At 50.1% G+C, this 16074-nt stretch overlaps 1 pseudogene; it reads right to left on the minus strand.

The window, feature by feature from the left end:
• Positions 1-258: 258 nt before the first annotated feature.
• On the minus strand, positions 259-14745 carry LOC124020572 (annotated as a pseudogene).
• Positions 14746-16074: the final 1329 nt, after the last annotated feature.

Below are 16074 nucleotides of genomic sequence, written 5' to 3' on the forward strand. Positions count from 1 at the left end.
TTACAGACAGGATAGGGGTTACAGACAGGTAGGGGTTACCACACCTCACCTGGGAACTACAGACCAGACAGGATAGGGGATTACAGACCAGAGAGACAGACAGGGGGGCGCTGACCACTTGACTATAATAAAGACGTTGTTTCAACATTAGAGACCGTTGGAAGATCCAGCCGTCTGACTGGCTTATTGTGACAACCCTGAGCACCCCTCAGGCATTCTGATTGGCCAGCAGACAGTAGATTATAGTCAGGAGGGGTAAACACCTGGCTGCGGGGCCAGAGCGAGGAGGTGGTTGGTCAGTGAGGCGTGGAGGACTTGCAGGACAGTAGTTTGGCCACCATCAGTCGGGCGTATCGCATCCTGCTGGCCAGCTCCTTACAGCAGCCAAACTCCTCGATCAGAGACGTCTTATAGGTCCGGAAGTCTCTCTTCTCGTCGATGAAGGACACAGCACCCATCAGAGGACACAGGATCAACTTGGTGTGGTCCTACAGAAGAGAGATCTCTATATTATCACAATAACTTGGTGAGACGGGGAGAGGAGGAGGAGGAGGAGAGGGAAGGAGGAGCCGAGAGAGGAGAGATCTCTATATTATCACAATAACTTGGTGAGACGGGGAGCCGGAGGAGGAGGAGCGAGAGGGAAGGAGCGAGAGGGAAGGAGCGAGAGGGAAGGAGCGAGAGGGAAGGAGCGAGAGGGAAGGAGCGAGAGGGAAGGAGCGAGAGGGAAGGAGCGAGAGGGAAGGAGCGAGAGGGAAGGAGCGAGAGGGAAGGAGCGAGAGGGAAGGAGCGAGAGGGAAGGAGGAGGAGTACCTGGAAGAAGTTGATCTGCACGGTGCCGTTGGTGAGGTGGAGGACGATGGCCGACTTGGTTCTGAACCAGTGGCTGAGGTACGGCAGACGGGCCAGGGGTCTCCGTCACGAGGCGTGATGTTGGCACCCGCCTTCAGAAGGTGCTCCGACATGTAGTTACGGAAGTACTTCAACAACGTGATCTGGGGAGGGCAGAGGTCACAGGTCAGCTTGGCTCTAACCCAAGAGGCTAAGGACTTTTGTCCCAATGCTATCCGAAGGTTAGCCTGACGCTAGCCACAGCCATAGAGAAGCACTAGCACCGACGCTAACCTTCTTGGATAGCGTAGCGGGGTAGGAGCGGACACTGAGGTAGCTCTCGGCGGCCATCTTGTCGATGTACTGAAGACTGTCTCCGTCGGCGTACATCATCATCCTGGTGCAGTGGTTAAACAACACCCCCACGCTGTTGTCACACAGCTGATAGCCTGCAACAGAGGTCAGAGGTCACACACACAACCCTCTATTCAGAGAGCATCACATGGACACGGGGTTGCCATGGTGACAGAGAGCATCACATGGACACGGGGTTGCCATGGCGACAGAGAGAGCATCACAAGGAGACATGGGGTTGCCATGGTGACAGAGAGAGCATCACATGGAGACACAGGGTTGACGTGGAGACAGGGTTGACATGGAGACAGGGTTGACATGGAGACAGGGTTGACATGGACACGGGGTTGCCATGGTGACAGAGAGTAGTTACCCAGTCCGTATTTGTCGCTGTAGTCGACCCACTTGCTGATCCAGAAGATGGGGACACAGGCTGGGTCCTCTGCCTCCTCTGGAAACACAGGGGTTAGAGGTCAGGGGTTAGAGGAACCCGGTCTACAGCACGTCATATACCTAACAGAGGTCGATATGTTGGGCTGTGGGAATGAGTCCTCTCTCCGAGGGCTTGGCAGTGTGTGTGTGTGTCTCGTACCCATGCGTATGAGTCCTCTCTGTGGGCTTGGCAGTGTGTGTGTGTGTGTGTGTCTCGTACCCATGCGTATGAGTCCTCTCTGTGGGCTTGGCAGTGTGTGTCTCGTACCCATGCCTATGAATCCTCTCTCCGAGGGCTTGGCAGTGTGTGTGTGTGTGTGTGTGCGTCTCGTACCCATGCGTATGAGTCCTCTCTCTGAGGGCTTGGCAGTGTGTGTCTCGTACCCATGCATATGAGTCCTCTCTGAGGGCTTGGCAGTGTGTGTCTCGTACCCATGCATATGAGTCCTCTCTGAGGGCTTGGCAGTGTGTGTGTGTGTCTCGTACCCATGCGTATGAGTCCTCTCTCCGAGGGCTTGGCAGTGTGTGTGTGTGTCTCGTACCCATGCGTATGAGTCCTCTCTGTGGGCTTGGCAGTGTGTGTCTCGTACCCATGCGTATGAGTCCTCGGCAGTGTGTGTCTCGTACCCATGCCTATGAGTCCTCTCTCTGAGGGCTTGGCAGTGTGTGTGTGCGTGTCTCGCACCCATGCGTATGAGTCCTCTCTGTGGGCTTGGCAGTGTGTGTCTCGTACCCATGCCTATGAGTCCTCTCTCTGAGGGCTTGGCAGTGTGTGTGTGTGTGTCTCGTACCCATGCGTATGAGTCCTCTCTGTGGGCTTGGCAGTGTGTGTCTCGTACCCATGCGTATGAGTCCTCTCTGTGGGCTTGGCAGTGTGTGTGTGTGTGTCTCGTACCCATGCGTATGAGTCCTCTCTGTGGGCTTGGCAGTGTGTGTGTGTGTGTCTCGTACCCATGCGTATGAGTCCTCTCTGTGGGCTTGGCAGTGTGTGTCTCGTACCCATGCGTATGAGTCCTCTCTGTGGGCTTGGCAGTGTGTGTCTCGTACCCATGCGTATGAGTCCTCTCCGAGGGCTTGGCAGTGTGTGTGTGTGTGTCTCGTACCCATGCGTATGAGTCCTCTCTCCGAGGGCTTGGCAGTGTGTGTGTGTGTGTGTGTGTCTCGTACCCATGCGTATGAGTCCTCTCTCCGAGGGCTTGGCAGTGTGTGTGTGTGTGCCTCGTACCCATGCGTATGAGTCCTCTCCGAGGGCTTGGCAGTGTGTGTGTCTCGTACCCATGCGTATGAGTCCTCTCAGAGGGCTTGGCAGTGTGTGTGTGTGTCTCGTACCCATGCGTATGAGTCCTCTGAGGGCTTGGCAGTGTGTGTGTGTGTGTCTCGTACCCATGCGTATGAGTCCTCTCTGAGGGCTTGGCAGTGTGTGTGTGTGTGTCGTACCCATGCGTATGAGTCCTCTCTGAGGGCTTGGCAGTGTGTGTGTGTGTGTGTCTCGTACCCATGCGTATGAGTCCTCTCTCCGAGGGCTTGGCAGCGTTGCAGGTGTCGAGTTGCTGCAGCAGGTCACTCAGGTGGCAGTCTGTGGCCTCGGGAATCTCTCTGAGCAGTGGCTCATCTTTCTTTTCCACCTTCTCTGTCCCTGCTGAAGAGACACAGACACTAAACCCCGGGCTGAAGGAAAGGAAGGGAGACACTAAACCCCGGGCTGAAGGAAAGGAAGGGAGACACTAAACCCCGGGCTGAAGGAAAGGAAGGGAGACACTAAACCCGGGCTGAAGGAAAGAAGGAGACACTAAACCCCGGGCTGAAGGAAAGGAAGGGAGACACTTGCCCGGGCTGAAGGAAAGGAAGGGAGACACTAAACCCGGGCTGAAGGAAAGGAAGGAAGGAGACACTAAACCCCGGGCTGAAGGAAAGGAAGGGAGACACTAAACCCCGGGCTGAAGGAAAGGAAGGGGCTGACCCCAGGCTGAAGGAAAGGAAGGGAGACACTAAACCCCAGGCTGAAGGAAAGGAAGGGAGACACTAAACCCCAGGCTGAAGGAAAGGAAGGGAGACACTAAACCCGGGCTGAAGGAAAGGAAGGGAGACACTAAACCCGGGCTGAAGGAAAGGAAGGAGACACTAAACCCCGGGCTGAAGGAAAGGAAGGGAGACACTAAACCCCGGGCTGAAGGAAAGGAAGGGAGACACTAAACCCCGGGCTGAAGGAAAGGAAGGAGACACTAAACCCGGGCTGAAGGAAAGGAAGGGAGACACTAAACCCCGGGCTGAAGGAAAGGAAGGGAGACACTAAACCCCGGGCTGAAGGAAAGGAAGGGAGACACTAAACCCGGGCTGAAGGAAAGGAAGGAGACACTAAACCCGGGCTGAAGGAAAGGAAGGGAGACACTAAACCCGGGCTAGGAAGGAAAGGAAGGAGACACTAAACCCCAGGCTGAAGGAAAGGAAGGAAAGGAGACACTAAACCCCAGGCTGAAGGAAAGGAAGGAGACACTAAACCCCAGGCTGGGGGAAAGGAAGGGGGAAAGGAAGGGGGAAAGGAAGGGAGGAAAGGAAGGGAGGAAAGGAAGGGAGGGAAAGGAAGGGAGGAAAGGAAGGGAGGAAAGGAAGGGAGGAAAGGAAGGGAGGAAAGGAAGGGAGGAAAGGAAGGGAGGAAAGGAGGAAAGGAGAGAGACCCCTACGTAGTGTGAATCTAACCCTTATTGTTGAGAGCGGTGAGCGGGCGTCTCTGGCTGGGCTCCAGAGAGGAGGGAGCGATGGAGGCGCGGGGGCACGGTGAGGCAGGTGGTGGGGAGACGCAGGGGGATGTACCCCTCGGTGAAGAACTCGTCGGTTAGCAGCTGGGAGACGGTGGGCCGCTGGGACGGGTCGGCGTGCAGCATCCTCTTGATCAGAGACGCCGCCACAGGGTTGATTTGCTACAGAACAAAAACGAGAGAAGATGAAGAAACTGGTGTTGGCTCACCCAGGGGATAGTGTAGTAGTAATGGGTGGTGTTGGCTCACCCAGGGGATGGTGTAGTAGTAATGGGTAGTGTAGTAGCAATGGGTGGTTAACTCACCCAGGGGGTAGTGTAGTAGTAATGGGTGGTGTTGGCTCACCCAGGGGATAGTGTAGTAGTAATGGGTGGTGTTAACTCACCCAGGGGGTAGTGTAGTAGTAATGGGTGGTGTTAACTCACCCAGGGGGTAGTGTAGTAGTAATGGGTGGTGTTAACTCACCCAGGGGGTAGTGTAGTAGTAATGGGTGGTGTTGGCTCACCCAGGGGGTAGTGTAGTAGGTGGTGTTGGCTCACCCAGGGGATAGTGTAGTAGTAATGGGTGGTGTTAGCTCACCCAGGGGATAGTGTAGTAGTAATGGGTGGTGTTAGCTCACCCAGGGGATAGTGTAGTAGTAATGGGTGGTGTTAGCTCACCCAGGGGATAGTGTAGTAGTAATGGGTGGTGTTAGCTCACCCAGGGGATAGTGTAGTAGTAATGGGTGGTTAACTCACCCAGGGGATAGTGTAGTAGTAATGGGTGGTGTTGGCTCACCCAGGGGATAGTGTAGTAGTAATGGGTGGTGTTGGCTCACCCAGGGGATAGTGTAGTAGTAATGGGTGGTGTTAACTCACCCAGGGGGTAGTGTAGTAGTAATGGGTGGTGTTGGCTCACCCAGGGGGTAGTGTAGTAGTAATGCGTGGTGTTGGCTCACCCAGGGGGTAGTGTAGTAGTAATGGGTGGTGTTGCTCACCCAGAGGGGTAGTGTAGTAGTAATGGGTGGTGTTACCTCACCCAGGGGGTAGAGTAATGGGTGGTGTTGGCTCACCCAGGGGTAGTGTAATGGGTGGTGTTGGCTCACCCAGGGGTAGTGTAATGGGTGGTGTTGGCTCACCCAGGGGTAGTGTAATGGGTGGTGTTGGCTCACCCATGGGGGTAGTGTAATGGGTGGTGTTGGCTCACCCAGGGGGGAAGTGTAATGGGTGGTGTTGGCTCACCCAGGGGGTAGTGTAATGGGTGGTGTTGGCTCACCCAGGGGGTAGTGTAATGGGTGGTGTTGGCTCACCCAGGGGGTAGTGTAATGGGTGGTGTTGGCTCACCCAGGGGGTAGTGTAATGGGTGGTGTTGGGTCACCCAGGGGATAGTGTAGTAGTAATGGGTAGTGTAGTAGTAATGGGTGGTTAACTCACCCAGGGGGTAGTGTAGTAGTAATGGGTGGTGTTGCTCACCCAGGGGGTAGTGTAGTAGTAATGGGTGGTGTTGGCTCACCAAGGGGGTAGTGTAGTAGTAATGGGTGGTGTTGGCTCACCCAGGGGGTAGTGTAGTAGTAATGGGTGGTGTTGCTCACCCAGGGGGTAGTGTAGTAGTAATGGGTGGTGTTACCTCACCCAGGGGGTAGTGTAATGGGTGGTGTTGGCTCACCCAGGGGGTAGTGTAATGGGTGGTGTTGGCTCACCCAGGGGGTAGTGTAATGGGTGGTGTTGGCTCACCCAGGGGGTAGTGTAATGGGTGGTGTTGGCTCACCCAGGGGGTAGTGTAATGGGTGGTGTTGGCTCACCCAGGGGGTAGTGTAATGGGTGGTGTTGGCTCACCCAGGGGGAAGTGTAATGGGTGGTGTTGGCTCACCCAGGGGGAAGTGTAATGGGTGGTGTTGGCTCACCCAGGGGGTAGTGTAATGGGTGGTGTTGGCTCACCCAGGGGGTAGTGTAATGGGTGGTGTTGGCTCACCCAGGGGGTAGTGTAATGGGTGGTGTTGGCTCACCCAGGGGTAGTGTAATGGGTGGTGTTGGGTCACCCAGGGGATAGTGTAGTAGTAATGGGTAGTGTAGTAGTAATGGGTGGTTAACTCACCCAGGGGGTAGTGTAGTAGTAATGGGTGGTGTTGGCTCACCCAGGGGGTAGTGTAGTAGTAATGGGTAGTGTAGTAGTAATGGGTGGTTAACTCACCCAGGGGGTAGTGTAGTAGTAATGGGTGGTGTTGGCTCACCCAGGGGGTAGTGTAGTAGTAATGGGTGGTGTTGGCTCACCCAGGGGGTAGTGTAGTAGTAATGGGTGGTGTTGGCTCACCCAGGGGGTAGTGTAGTAGTAATGGGTGGTTAACTCACCTAGGGGGTAGTGTAGTAGTAATGGGTGGTGTTAGCTCACCCAGGGGGTAGTGTAGTAGTAATGGGTGGTTAACTCACCCAGGGGATAGTGTAGTAGTAATGGGTGGTTAACTCACCCAGGGGATAGTGTAGTAGTAATGGGTGGTGTTAGCTCACCCAGGGGGTAGTGTAATGGGTGGCGTTGGCTCACCCAGGGGGTAGTGTAGTAGTAATGGGTGGTGTTAGCTCACCCAGGGGGTAGTGTAATGGGTGGTGTTGGCTCACCCAGGGGGTAGTGTAGTAGTAATGGGTGGTGTTAGCTCACCCAGGGGATAGTGTAGTAGTAATGGGTGGTGTTAGCTCACCCAGGGGATAGTGTAGTAGTAATGGGTGGTGTTAGCTCACCCAGGGGATAGTGTAGTAGTAATGGGTGGTGTTAGCTCACCCAGGGGATAGTGTAGTAGTAATGGGTGGTTAACTCACCCAGGGGATAGTGTAGTAGTAATGGGTGGTGTTGGCTCACCCAGGGGATAGTGTAGTAGTAATGGGTGGTGTTAACTCACCTAGGGGGTAGTGTAGTAGTAATGGGTGGTGTTGGCTCACCCAGGGGGTAGTGTAGTAGTAATGGGTGGTGTTGCTCACCCAGGGGGTAGTGTAGTAGTAATGGGTGGTGTTGGCTCACCCAGGGGATAGTGTAGAGGGTGGTGTTGGCTCACCCAGGGGGTAGTGTAGTAGTAATGGGTGGTGCTGGCTCACCCAGGGGGTAGTGTAGTAGTAATGGGTGGTGTTACCTCACCCAGGGGGTAGTGTAGTAGTAATGGGTGGTGTTGGCTCACCCAGGGGATAGTGTAGTAGTAATGGGTGGTGTTGGCTCACCAAGGGGGTAGTGTAGTAGTAATGGGTGGTGTTAGTCACCAAGGGGGTAGTGTAGTAGTAATGCGTGGTGTTACCTCACCCAGGGGGTAGTGTAGTAGTAATGGGTGGTGTTGGCTCACCCAGGGGGTAGTGTAGTAGTAATGGGTGGTGTTGGCTCACCCAGGGGATAGTGTAGTAGTAATGGGTGGTGTTGGCTCACCAAGGGGGTAGTGTAGTAGTAATGGGTGGTGTTAGTCACCAAGGGGGTAGTGTAATGGGTGGTGTTGGCTGACCCAGGGGATAGTGTAGTAGTAATGGATGGTGTTGGCTCACCCAGGGGGTAGTGTAGTGGTATGGGTGGTGTTAGCTCACCCAGGGGGTAGTGTAGTGTAATGGGTGGTGTTGGCTCACCCAGGGGGTAGTGTAGTAGTAATGGATGGTGTTGGCTCACCCAGGGGGTAGTGTAGTAGTAATGGGTGGTGTTGCCTCACCCAGGGGATAGTGTAGTGGTATGGGTGGTGTTAGCTCACCCAGGGGGTAGTGTAGTAGTAATGGGTGGTGTTGGCTCACCCAGGGAGTAGTGTAGTGGTATGGGTGGTGTTAGCTCACCCAGGGGGTAGTGTAGTAGTAATGGGTGGTGTTGCCTCACCCAGGGGGTAGTGTAGTAGTAATGGATGGTGTTGGCTCACCCAGGGGGTAGTGTAGTAGTAATGGGTGGTGTTGGCTCACCCAGGGGATAGTGTAGTGGTATGGGTGGTGTTAGCTCACCCAGGGGGTAGTGTAGTAGTAATGGGTGGTGTTGGCTCACCCAGGGGGTAGTGTAGTAGTAATGGATGGTGTTGGCTCACCCAGGGGGTAGTGTAGTGGTATGGGTGGTGTTAGCTCACCCAGGGGATGGTGTAGTTGTTCTTTTTGATGCGGTTGTAGGTCTCCTTCAGACAAGACGTCTCAAATGGAGGTTTACCAACCAGCAGAGTGTACCTGAGAGAGATGGAGCCTGTTACAAACCACTACAGAGTACCTGAGAGAGATGGAGCCTGTTACCAACCACTACAGAGTGTACCTGAGAGAGATGGAGCCTGTTACAAACCACTACAGAGTACCTGAGAGAGATGGAGCCTGTTACAAACCACTACAGAGTGTACCTGAGAGAGATGGAGCCTGTTACAAACCACTACAGAGTGTACCTGAGAGAGATGGAGCCTGTTACAAACCACTACAGAGTGTACCTGAGAGAGATGGAGCCTGTTACAAACCACTACAGAGTGTACCTGAGAGAGATGGAGCCTGTTACAAACCACTACAGAGTGTACCTGAGAGAGATGGAGCCTGTTACAAACCACTACAGAGTGTACCTGAGAGAGATGGAGCCTGTTACAAACCACTACAGAGTGTACCTGAGAGAGATGGAGCCTGTTACAAACCACTACAGAGTGTACCTGAGAGATGGAGCCTGTTACAAACCACTACAGAGTGTACCTGAGAGAGATGGAGCCTGTTACAAACCACTACAGAGTGTACCTGAGAGATGGAGCCTGTTACAAACCACTACAGAGTGTACCTGAGAGAGATGGAGCCTGTTACAAACCACTACAGAGTGTACCTGAGAGAGATGGAGCCTGTTACAATACAGACCACTACTGGGGCCCAGATAAAAGAGTATTAAATATGTGTTGAGGTGGTCCTACTGGGGGACCCAGATAGAGTATTAAATATGTGTTGAGGTGGTCCTACTGGGGGACCCAGATAGAGTATTAAATATGTGTTGAGGTGGTCCCAGATAAAGTATTAAATATGTGTTGAGGTAGTCAGTATGATGCCTGTTGGACCCAGATAGAGTATTGGGAGATGGTGAATATGTATCGTCTCCCTGTACGGTCCACAAGCCACTACTGGGGGACCCAGATAAAGTATTAAATATGTGTTGAGGTAGTCAGTATGATGCCTGTTGGACCCAGATAGAGTATTGGGAGATGGTGAATATGTATCGTCTCCCTGTACGGTCCACAAGCCACTACTGGGGGACCCAGATAAAGTATTAAATATGTGTTGAGGTGGTCCTACTGGGACCCAGATAGAGTATTAAATATGTGTTGAGGTGGTCCTACTGGGGGACCCAGATAGAGTATTACATATGTGTTGAGGTAGTCAGTATGATGCCTGTTGGACCCAGATAGAGTATTGGGAGATGGTGAATATGTATCGTCTCCCTGTACGGTCCACAAGCCACTACTGGGGGACCCAGATAGAGTATTAAATATGTGTTGAGGTAGTCAGTATGATGCCTGTTGGACCCAGATAGAGTATTGGGAGATGGTGAATATGTATCGTCTCCCTGTACGGTCCACAAGCCACTACTGGGGGACCCAGATAGAGTATTAAATATGTGTTGAGGTAGTCAGTATGATGCCTGTTGGACCCAGATAGAGTATTGGGAGATGGTGAATATGTATCGTCTCCTGTACGGTCCATTAAGCCACTACTGGGGGACCCAGATAGAGTATTAAATATGTGTTGAGGTAGTCAGTATGATGCCTGTTGGACCCAGATAGAGTATTGGGAGATGGTGAATATGTATCGTCTCCCTGTCGGTCCACAAGCCACTACTGGGGGACCCAGATAGAGTATTAAATATGTGTTGAGGTAGTCAGTATGATGCCTGTTGGACCCAGATAGAGTATTGGGAGATGGTGAATAATCGTCTCCTAACGGTCCAAAAGCCACTACTGGGGGACCCAGATAGAGTATTGGGAGATGGTGAATATGTATCGTCTCCCTGTACGGTCCACAAGCCACTACTGGGGGACCCAGATAGAGTATTGGGAGATGGTGAATATGTATCGTCTCCTGTACGGTCCCAAGCCACTACTGGGGGACCCAGATAGAGTATTGGGAGATGGTGAATATGTATCGTCTCCTGTACGGTCCACAAGCCACTACTGGGGGACCCAGATAGAGTATTGGGAGATGGTGAATATGTATCGTCTCCCTGTACGGTCCACAAGCCACTACTGGGGGACCCAGATAGAGTATTGGGAGATGGTGAATATGTATCGTCTCCTGTACGGTCCACAAGCCACTACTGGGGGACCCAGATAGAGTATTGGGAGATGGTGAATATGTATCGTCTCCTGTACGGTCCACAAGCCACTACTGGGGGACCCAGATAGAGTATTGGGAGATGGTGAATATGTATCGTCTCCCTGTACGGTCCACAAGCCACTACTGGGGGACCCAGATAGAGTATTGGGAGATGGTGAATATGTATCGTCTCCTGTACGGTCCACAAGCCACTACTGGGGGACCCAGATAGAGTATTGGGAGATGGTGAATATGTATCGTCTCCCTGTACGGTCCACAAGCCACTACTGGGGGACCCAGATAGAGTATTGGGAGATGGTGAATATGTATCGTCTCCTGTACGGTCCACAAGCCACTACTGGGGGACCCAGATAGAGTATTGGGAGATGGTGAATATGTATCGTCTCCCTGTACGGTCCACAAGCCACTACTGGGGGACCCAGATAGAGTATTGGGAGATGGTGAATATGTATCGTCTCCCTGTACGGTCCACAAGCCACTACTGGGGGACCCAGATAGAGTATTGGGAGATGGTGAATATGTATCGTCTCCCTGTACGGTCCACAAGCCACTACTGGGGGACCCAGATAGAGTATTGGGAGATGGTGAATATGTATCGTCTCCCTGTACGGTCCACAAGCCACTACTGGGGGACCCAGATAGAGTATTAAATATGTGTTGAGGTAGTCAGTATGATGCCTGTTGGACCCAGATAGAGTATTGGGAGATGGTGAATATGTATCGTCTCCCTGTACGGTCCACAAGCCACTACTGGGGGACCCAGATAGAGTATTGGGAGATGGTGAATATGTATCGTCTCCCTGTACGGTCCACAAGCCACTACTGGGGGACCCAGATAGAGTATTGGGAGATGGTGAATATGTATCGTCTCCCTGTACGGTCCACAAGCCACTACTGGGGGACCCAGATAGAGTATTGGGAGATGGTGAATATGTATCGTCTCCCTGTACGGTCCACAAGCCACTACTGGGGGACCCAGATAGAGTATTGGGAGATGGTGAATATGTATCGTCTCCTGTACGGTCCACAAGCCACTACTGGGGACCCAGATAGAGTATTGGGAGATGGTGAATATGTATCGTCTCCCTGTACGGTCCACAAGCCACTACTGGGGGACCCAGATAGAGTATTGGGAGATGGTGAATATGTATCGTCTCCCTGTACGGTCCACAAGCCACTAGGACAGATTTGTTCCCAGCCCCATCTTCGTCTGTTGCGATGCTTGGCATTAAAAAAAAGGGACCGCGTTTTGTAATGACTCTAAAACAAGATTTGTATCAGTAAGTAGTAATGTGGTTTGTTGCTCAGTTTAAATTTATTGTGACCAGGTAGTCAGTATGATGCCTGTACCCCGGGGCGGCAGGGTAGCCTAGTGGTTAGAGCGTTGGACTAGTAATCAAAAGGTTGCAAGTTCAAATCCCCGAGCTGACAAGGTACAAATCTGTCGTTCTGCCCCTGAACAGGAAGTTAACCCACTGTTCCTAGGCCGTCATTGAAAATAAGAATTTGTTCTCCACTGACTTTTCTAGTAAAATAAACTAAAAAAGATTAACTTTGAAAACGGATACCGCGCCATTTGTTCTAGTCTGCGTTTGACTTACAGGATACAGCCCAGAGACCAGACGTCGACCTCGAAGCTGTGTCCCTTCTTACAGAGAACCTCCGGGGCGATGTAGTTCGGTGTTCCACACAACGTCTTCTTACGTTCCCCGTCAAACTCTATCTTAGTGGCAAGGCCAAAGTCACCTGGGGAGAAGACCGATAGGTGTTTAGACAAGGTGATGTACAGAGTATAGAGGCTTAATGAATACCGCCCAGGTGTGTGTGTGTATAGAGGCGCATTGTCAAACTATTAGTTGGTGTTCACCCTGAACCGGCCCACCGTGGCGTTCATTCTGAACCGGCCCACCGTAGTGTTCATTCTGAACCGGCCCATCGTGTGTGTAGTGGTGTACATTCTGCAGTGAGTCGTACACGGAGTGTGTGTAGTGGTGTACATTCTGCAGTGAGTCCTACACGGAGTGAGTGTGTAGTGGTGTACATTCTGCAGTGAGTCCTACACGGAGTGAGTGTGTAGTGGTGTACATTCTGCAGTGAGTCGTACACGGAGTGTGTGTAGTGGTGTACATTCTGCAGTGAGTCGTACACGGAGTGTGTGTAGTGGTGTACATTCTGCAGTGAGTCTTACACGGAGTGTGTGTGTAGTGGTGTTCATTCTGCAGTGAGTCGTACACGGAGTGAGTGTGTAGTGGTGTACATTCTGCAGTGAGTCGTACACGGAGTGAGTGTGTGCGCTGCGTACCTATCTTGACATCCATGTCGTCGCTGAGGAAGATGTTTCCTAGTTTCAGGTCTCTGTGTATCACTCTGTTGTTGTGGAGGTACTGACAGCCTTTAACCAGCTGCATCATATAATACCGAGCCTCCGGCTCCGTTACAGCCTTACGACGCTTATGTAGCTCCAACAGAGACTGGGGGGGGGAGGACAGACAGGGGGTTAGCATCTATTATAAACTCACTAGGTTAACTTGTCTTAGGGTTTACTTCTGAATGTCTGATTGAGGAGGGGACACAGACAGGGGGTTAGCATCTATTATAAACTCACTAGGTTAACTTGTCTTCTTAGGGTTTACTTCTGAATGTCTGATTGAGGAGGGGGGAGGACACAGACAGGGGGGTTAGCATCTATTATAAACTCACTAGGTTAACTTGTCTTAGGGTTTACTTCTGAATGTCTGATTGAGGAGGGGACACAGACAGGGGGGTTAGCATCTATTATAAACTCACTAGGTTAACTTGTCTTCTTAGGGTTTACTTCTGAATGTCTGATTGAGGAGGGGACACAGACAGGGGGGTTAGCATCTATTATAAACTCACTAGGTTAACTTGTCTTAGGGTTTACTTCTGAATGTCTGATTGAGGAGGGGGGAGGACACAGACAGGGGGGTTAGCATCTATTATAAACTCACTAGGTTAACTTGTCTTAGGGTTTACTTCTGAATGTCTGATTGTGGAGGGAGGGACATGTACTTAGCCTAAGTTGTCATGCCAAGAACAACAGCTTTCAGTAGTTTGCACACAATCATAACTAAATTTTAAAGTTCACGAGTTGTAAATAACTTTCATTCAACAGTAATAAACCTAAAAACTACTTATATAATCCCAGCTAGTCACCCTGTAGACAAGTTGTGGTGAACAACAAGTCTTGTTGACTAGACGAGGACGTTTCAAGCTACAGTAAACTAGTAGAAAAATACACTGATAGCAAAGAACAACTTATCTTAAGTAATCAATTTACAAAAATGAACTGACCCGTCGTCTGCAAATCTCCAACACGACAAAGACGAAGTCGTCGTCCTCGAAAAAGCCGTGAAATCCCACAATGTGCGGATTGTCGAGACTCTTATGAATGGAGATTTCAGAGGTCATCTTGTCCCTCTGGTGAGGTTTGACTATCATGGCTTTGGGGACGACTTTACCGGCGAAAACCTCTCTGGTTTCCAGATCTGTGATCTCGTAGCATTTGGCAAAGCCTCCTTTGCCCAGGAAACGTCCTCGGCTGTATTTCTTCAGGGTCCGGGGGTCTAGGAGAATATCTGGGATGTCTTTGAGAGGTGCCGATTTGGGGTCGACGGTTGTCGACGGATTCACCGCCTTGGTTACCGGCGCACTCATATTTTATATATAATATTATTATTTAAAAAATAATAAAGTGCTCTAAAGGCTTTACGAAAAAAAAAAACAGAAAAAAAGATACAAGTTAACAAAAATATAAGAAGAAAAATATATATAATTTAAAAAATAGAATAAATCGAATATATATATCTCACTTTGAGACAGGCTCGCCACCCTTCCGAGCAAAACCACTTGAATTCAAATCAAAAACTAACCAATTCAGGTGCCCCGAATTAGCTCAAATGTAGCGTACGATACCTAATAATCAATCGATTTAACTAAATATACTTGAATAGTGTTTCAAAAAACAAAACAAAACGGTAATAAATGATGTTTTTTCTTTCCCACCGCCGCCGCCGTGTACTTCGCTCTTCGTTTGAACAACAGCGTCGACTAGCTAGCTGTAAGTTTAAATGCTGCTCCGGTCGTTACGGCCGCCTGTGATTGGTCCTGACCATTTCAAATTACAAGCTGCAGCCGCTAAGCAACATGGGAAGGTTTTAACCATGAGCCAATTAGCGAGCAGGAAGTTCATATGCGCGAGCACCGATTGGTTAAAATCCTGTAGATAACGCCCCTATCTTTCTTAAACTCGAACCAATCACCGATCAAATAAAAAAACCAGACGATAACCAAAATTAATTGTGGGAAATGTAGTAGTTTGTATTTTCACAAACGCACCTTGGAGATAATATTATGTCGTGTGACTTTGAAAAACACGTTATAAAACGTTATTATTACAATCCATCGCTGATAAACAATACGTGAATGTTTTAGGTAAATATAAACAATATAACTGTTGACAAATGTAAACTCCGTCTGAAACTGATGAGTCTGACTTCTCTCACCAAATTCACGACAATTACTTTAGGAATGTAGTGAAAGTAAAAGTAAAAATGGTCAATAATATAAATAGTAAAGTAAAAACATAAGTAGTACTTCAAAGTAGTACTTTAAAGTATTTTACTTAAGTAGTTCACACCACTAGTTTTAGGTAGTTCACACCACTAGTTTTAGGTTAGGGTAAAGGCAGCGTCATGCTTCCCAACTAAAACAAGTTCACGCATATATTGGGTGTGTTAGTAAACTCAGTCTGTAGTGCCAGAGGACACAAATTCAGAGCACTGGTCAGATTGTCCATTCGTAAATTCAGTGCGTTTCGGCTATCAGGACCGTTCAGAGAGTAGACTGGACGCTCTGGCCGAGGAGGAGGGCTGATCTGACCCGTAGATTGATGAGGAATTGAAAAATGGTATGGTTGAGAGGGATGAGGAAACAGGATCTGTCAAGTCTGGCTGCACAACCGATTGGCAAACGTACTGCAAACGAAAAAATTAGTCGTAAATATTTCAAAAACTAAAAGCAATGTATTTGGGACAAATTATTCACTAAACCCTAAACCTCAACTAAATATTGTAATAAATAATTAAACTGCTTGGAGTAACCCTGGACTGTAAAACTGTCATGGTCAAAACATATTGATACAACAGTAGCTAAAATGTGGAGAAGTATAACTCTGTCTATATGACTCTATACGTAACTCTGTCTGTAATTAGGGGGGGTCATTTACACCAGTGCATTTGGGTTATTCCATAGTCAGTACATTGTAGTTCCCCCTAGAGGGGGCTATAGTACTGTAGATGACCAGTGCATTTGGGTTAGTCAGTACATTGTAGTTCCCCCTAGAGGGGGCTATTAGTCAGTACATTGTACTTCCCCCTAGAGGAGGTTATAGTATTGTAGATGACCAGTGAATTTGGGTT

This window comes from Oncorhynchus gorbuscha, unplaced genomic scaffold (assembly GCF_021184085.1).
Source record: "Oncorhynchus gorbuscha isolate QuinsamMale2020 ecotype Even-year unplaced genomic scaffold, OgorEven_v1.0 Un_scaffold_857, whole genome shotgun sequence".
In the NCBI taxonomy this organism is placed as follows: Eukaryota; Metazoa; Chordata; class Actinopteri; order Salmoniformes; family Salmonidae; genus Oncorhynchus; species Oncorhynchus gorbuscha.